Genomic DNA, 6,841 nt, shown 5'->3' with positions numbered 1-6,841 from the left:
GACTACATAGATCTGTTCCCCTGGAGAAAATGGTTGCTTTGGAGGGTGGAGTCCATAGTGCCCCGCTGAGGTCCCTGCCCTCCCCGGGCTCCGCCCTCAAATCTCCAACCTGGAGCTGCCAACCCTACCCCTGCACCCCCTGCCAGTGGCCAGCGGGGACCTGGCAACCCTACATTGCATCAATAGGAACTACATAGAGGCCATTTACAAAAAAATAAATGCTGTAAGATTTTGTGCTATTCAAGGACACCCCTCTCTGGCCTTTTGGTGACATAAAATATTATCTGATTAATGCCACAGGAGTCAGTCAGAACTAGGATTGCCAGCTCTGGGCTGGGAATTTCCTAAAGATCTGGGGGTAGAGCCTGGGGAAGGGAGGGACATCAGTGCAGTATAATGCCAACCCCCCCCCCTCTAAAGCACCATTTCCTCTGGGGGAACTGATCTCTGTTGTCTGGGAGATCTCCAGGCCCCACCTGGAGGTTGGCAAAAGTAGTGAGATCACTGTACAAGTATTACAATGGTGGCAGTACTCAACCTACTGTTAACAGTCACCAAAGGGGTTCTGTCAAAGTAAACAAGCTGCGTGGAATCATCTGAGACTACTTTCAACGCATCATGCCTTAAAAAAAAAACCCGAAAGAACAGTATACAAATTAGAAGTCCGCCTCAATGAACTCATCACCTCGCCTTTGATTTGAAAGACAAGATGTACAAGAAAAACAGGAAGCGTCTCACCATCTTAGCATGAAACAGGCTATCTACAAAGGAAAGAGTGCTGCATACAGATAAGAGTGGGTTGTGCGCTCATTCAAAGAATGTGAAACAGTGTGCAGTTGAGATCAGATATCATTTTGAATGGAAATAATGATAAATGACAGTAATATAGGATGATGACAAACGCCTTTTCCTGGAAAATCACATATAGGCTGTCCAGGATCAGTAACTTCAAAACAGTTATTTTCCACCAGCTAGCTACTGGTTACTAGTAGTAGATGCCCCAAGTATTAAGCAATGCCTGCTAAGCAGTGGGTAGGGAATTGATTTCAGGGACACCAAGTGGATTGATCAGTGACTCTCAAACAAAATAAAAATCAATGTTTTATCCTTATTACAAGGTTAGGGAGAACTCTCATGCATTAGTAAGCCAGAACTAGAAGATCTGGGGACTGATTATCTAGAGGATTGGACAGAGTATAGGCTTGTGCATTTTGATAAACCCGAACCGAACCCCCCCTTCCCCCCGAAAAAACCATTGTGGTAAATTTCGGGTTTAGATTTAATGAATGTCAAAACCTTGAGGGAAAGCCAAAGCCGAATTGGCCATTCCTGAAAAAAACGGGTGTTTATTCGGCTTTTATGAGTTTGGCTTTCTCCAGGTGTTGCGAAGCTCCTAGGGGGCATTTTTTGAGATAGAGCCTCCAAATTTGCAGTGTAGCTGCAAGGGACTCTCCTTGCCTGAACCCCCAAGTTTGGTGAAGATTGGGTCAGGGGGTTCGGTTTTATGGGGTCTGGAAGGGATCACCCTCCTCCTCCTCCATAGAGAAGAAATAGCGAAGTGGCCGTGGTCAGATTTTCTATTGCGAACTTCGCTATGCTTCTCTATGGAGAAGGTTGGCAAACTTTCCCACCATTGAAAGCAATGGGGGATCCTCAGGACCCACCTGGAAGCTACCATCCTTAATGTGATGCCATAGAACCTAACCTCTGAAGCTGCCACTTCCTCCGGGAAACTGATCTCTGCAGTTTGGAGATCAGTTGTAATTCCAGAAGAACTCCAGGCCCCACCTGGAGGTTGTCCAGGAACAGTTCTGACATATGATGAGCTGTTTGTCTCATGGGCTAATTCATAACTATGCCATTCATCTGATTTAGTTGATTAGTGCAGTAGCATGGGAACTGCTGTGACCTGTGATGCTGACAATTAAGATTGAAGCAACCCAATCAGATAAGTAGGGTGACTGATACATAGGGTTGCCAGGTCCCTCTTTGCCAACAGCAGGAGGTTTTGGGGGCTGAACCTGAGGAGGGTGTGGTTTGGGGAGGGGAGGGACTTCAATGCCATAGAGTCCAATTGCCAAAGTGGCCATTTTCTCCAGGTGAACTGATCCCTATCAGCTGGAGATCAGTTGCAATAGCAGGAGATCTCCAGCTAGTACCTGGAGGTTGGCAACCCTACTGATATGGTTACTTTCCATGTCAGGTAATTAAGACACCAAAATATTGCACACTATTTTGAGCTCGCTCCTTCCTTTCACTCCAGCCTCACCTCTCTAGGGCAGTTTCCGCATTAGGGTTGAATTTCTAACCTTCTGGGTTTAAGAAGCATGGTACCCTGAAGCAAAGCCCTCTGAAAAATGCCCTATAGTTGTGGACTGGAGGATAGGTACAGAGCAAGTTTATTACAGAGCAGTTTTCCTTATACAGCTGCATTTCTGAGTTTTGCAGCCTTATGAGGCAGGTTTAAAGCCCTAATGTTTCTGTGTGTTCTATAGAAGAGCATCATGTAAAAGTGGTAGATAAATAAATGAATATAAGGAAAGTGCCCTCTAGATTGGAACTGGAGAGTAGGTAAGCAGCCTTATAACCTCATCACTATGTGGCCATTTCTCTGTCCTTGTTAAGAGGTTAATGAAAGTCACACCCACGCTGTGGTTCCATGACAACATGAGGAAACTATGCCACTCTGAGCATGGTGTGTGTTAATATTTTCCCCCTTCATACTTTTCTGAAGGTGTATGAAGAAATATGTTTTATGGGGATAGCTTTTTTAATGAAATTGGCACGGGACCACCTACTTTACTTCTAAAGAGAATCATTATTTATGTCAGATACTTTAAAGAACTCTCATTCTTTACGATGTAAAAGGATTCTTTAATTATCGATAGTGGCCAATAACACAAACAAAACTCAAAGTCACTCTACATCTGCAAACAGGAAGCAAGCTCCACAACTTACAGCCCTTCACTAGATACCTCAGCTTCTGTTTTTAACACCTTAGCACCTAATTTTAAAAGAATACTAGGTTTACCACCAAGAGGGAAAGTTATTCCATCTGACCTAGCTGGGGATTTCCTGTCTGACACGTGACATTAGGCAACCTTGACCCATGATTGCAGCTGGTGGAAAGGCTCAATAGATACACATAAATACACAGGATGGATTCTATGGACACTGCTGCTAAATGCTACCAAAATTATAGGAATGAAAGCACATTCACAAAATTAAAAGAAAAATAATGATAATAAAATGCATTTCCTCACATTTTAACACACTTATCATGCCAGATGTTGACAGCTCTTGGGATCTATGGAAGCTACCATGTATTCTGGATCCTTGTCCATCCTGGTTCCTGAACTTATAAGGATCCCACTAATGAGTCCCTGATGTCCGTTACAAATCAATCACTGACTCAGGGCACCCTTTCCCAGTCACTAAAGAGGTGTTTGTACATCTATTACTTTTTAAAAAAAAACCACCAGAGAAGAATGATGTGGCCAATTATTGTCTGGTCTCTGGTCCACCCTTTTTGTGGAAGATGACTGAGAGAGCAGTTTTCATGCTCTAGACCCTTTTAAATTGGGTTTCAGGCCACGCTAAGGGATGGAGACAGTGCTGGTAGCTTTAGTTAATGATCTCAGTGTGAATGTAGACAAAGGCTATGCCTTGGTTCTTGTAGGTTATCCGGGCTGTGTAACCGTGGTCTTGGTATTTTCTTTCCTGATGTTTTGCCAGCAGCTGTGGCAGGCATCTTCAGAGGAGTAACACTGAAGGACAGTGTCTCTCAGTGTCAAGTGTGTAGGAAGAGTAATATATAGTCAGAAAGGGGTTGGGTTGAGCTGAATCATTGTCCTGCAAAAAGTATCAGAGGTAATGTGCTAATCACTGTCCTGTAAGTATCAAGATAATGTGCTAATGAGGGTGTGGTATGTTAATATGGAACCTCTTTGGTGGTATTCTTGGATTTGCTGGCAGTGTTTGACATGGAGTACCATGCTATTTTGTTGACACTATCAATAAATATGCTTTGCATTAGTTTCAGTTATTCCTTATGGACCAAACTCAGGGGGTTGCTTTGGAGACCCACTGTCATCAGAGTGAGTCTTTGCAAGGTTCAGTTTTATCCCCAAAGTTATTTAATCTCCATGTAAAGCCTTCAGGGGTGTGTGGAATGGTGTGGTATAGCCTGTTCTCATCAGATCTCGGAAGCTAATCAGAGTCAGTACTTGGATGGGAGTTAACAAAGGAAGACTTTGCAAAGGAAGGCAATGGTAAACCACCTCTGCTTAATCACTTGCCTTGAAAACCCTATAGGATCGCCATAAGTCAGCTGGAACTTGATGGCATTTTACACAGTCTTTAGAAGAAATCATACATGGTTTTGGAGTTGGCTGCCATCAGCATGTCCTATATTTCTTTATCCAAATCACACGGTGATACCGAAGAGGTCCTAAGCCACTGCCTGATGGTGATGGTTAAATGACTAAGGATGACTAAGGATGAACAAGTTGAAACTGGATCCTTACAAGATGGCAGTGTTGCTGTCTGGGAAGGCTGAGGTCTTGAAGAACATTGTGTTTCCCCCATTTGATGAGGTTCAGCTGCCCCTCACTGATTCAGTTAAATCTAGGGGTTATACTGGACCCAGCATTATTGCTAGAGAAGCAAGTTAATGCAACTGCCATACAAAGCAAAACAAAAACACTTTCTTCCATCTTAACCCAGAAGATTGCTCTTATCTTAATTGAACCAATTTGGCCACTGAGATCCATGTAATGGTAACCTTGAATCTCTCTCTCTGTATATATACACACACACACTTTCCCTGGCTCTGGCCAGGAAAGGGGAGAGTATATATCTAAATAAATAAAGTAAGTAAATAAATAAATAAAGTAAATAAAAAGTCTCAGAAAAAGTATTGTGATATTTTGGGAATGTGCTAATATGCTACATAACTGTAAAAACCTGGTTTGCAGAGATTCCTTCAGTCTGTGGCATTTGGATTATATCACAGTTAAATTTACACTTGTTTGGGGGTCAAATATTAAGACGTGACAGATTTAAAAGGCTCCTAGCTAGATCTGCACCTCCAGTTCAAGAAAATATTGCATTATGCTTGATGATTACCTAGTGGATTAAACCATTTTACTGGCCTCCACTAGATGGCAGAAAACATCATCAATTCAGCTACCAGTTAGGGAAAGCTAATGACTGAGCTCAAAGGTCCTCCACAAGGCCTTCTAGATGTATGAAGCTGCCTTATACTCAGTCTGACCCTTGGCCTATCAAGGTCACTGTTGTCTATTCTGAATGGCAACAGCTCTCCAGGATGTCTTTCACACCAGCTTCCTCATCCTTCTAACTGGAGACATCAGAAATTGAACCGGGAACCTTTTTAAGGTTGCCAACATCCAGGTGGTGGCTGGAGATCTCCCGCTATGACAACAGAGATCAGTTCACCTGGAGAAAATGGCTGCTTTGGAAGGTGGACACTATGGTATTATATCCTATTGAAGTCCCTCCCCTCCCCAAATCCTGCTCTCCTCAGGTTCCATCTCAAAATCCCCAGGGGGTATTCTTCATGGTGGATTTTGCTTCAGTTTCGAATCGGAGCAAACAATAAACCGATTTAAATAGCTTTTTCATGGCAGCGCAGATTCTCCCCCCATCCTGAGGCATTTTCAATTTTTCACGGGAGAAACAGCGCACTTCTCTGCGCTGCTTACGTCTGCTGCCGCTCATGACTCACCGCTCCAAATCCGCCTAATCCCGCCCACTCTTCCCATGATCCTGTGTGTGTGTGTTGGGGGGGGGGATCCTGAGAGCAGGAAATCCAAGCCAAAGCCCCCATCACCCTTCTGAAGAGGGGCAGCCAGTCTGCTCTGGGTCTCCCTCCTGCCGGTGCGATCCTATGTGTGTGTGTGTGTTGGGGGGGGCATCCTGAGAGCGGCAGATCCAAGCCAAAACCCCCATCACCCTTCTGAAGAGGGGCAGCCAGTCTGCTTTGGGTCTCCCTCCTGCCGGTGCGATGCTGTTAGAGTGGCAACTCCCCCAGCCAATCACCGTTCTTGGGGGAGGAGAAAGGAGACGTCCCAGGGAGCGAAGCAAACATTTTTTCATGGGCATCCGAGCAACAAAATGCTCTTCTACTGGAAAGTACGGCTCAGAAGTGGTTTGGATTGCCTCTCTTTTAACCCGGCTTATTTTGCTCAGTGGGGGAAAACACGGATCTGCAGTGAATAACCAAAATTTCCCTCCGACGCAAGTCAGCATCGAAACAGCAGCAAATCTCCGTGAAGAATACCCCCAGGTATTTCCCAACTTGGCGCTGGCAACTGTAAAACTTTTTTTTATGCAAAGCAGCTAAGCTACTCTTTCACTGAACTGTGGTTCAGGAATGGTTACTGCTTCTTTTCAGCTTTTGAAATTCTGCCAAGAATTTCTCACAAACTCTGTAGCCACCCTAAGCAGATACCGAGCGCGTCTAGGGTTGCCAGCTTCCAGGTGGTGGCTGGACATCTCCTGCCATTACAACTGATCTCCAGGCGACAGAGATCAGTTCCCCTGGAGAAAATGGCTGCTTTGGCAATTGGACTCTGTGGCATTAAAGACCCTCCCCTTTCCAAACCCTGCCTTCCTCATGCTCGTCCCCCAAAATCTCCAGGTATTTCCCAACCTGGAGCTGGCAACCCTAGCATACACACACACACACACACCCATAAAGTAAACTTCCTTTTGCTAAATTCTGCACTTATCACACAATCTCTGCTTTGTCTGAACCTGTAAAAGGGCATGCAAACATACAGACCGCCTTGGTCCACCACTGCTACCCCTCTGCTAT

This window comes from Euleptes europaea, chromosome 12 (assembly GCF_029931775.1).
Source record: "Euleptes europaea isolate rEulEur1 chromosome 12, rEulEur1.hap1, whole genome shotgun sequence".
NCBI lineage: Eukaryota > Metazoa > Chordata > Lepidosauria > Squamata > Sphaerodactylidae > Euleptes > Euleptes europaea.
Note: the sequence above shows the minus strand (reverse complement) of the source record.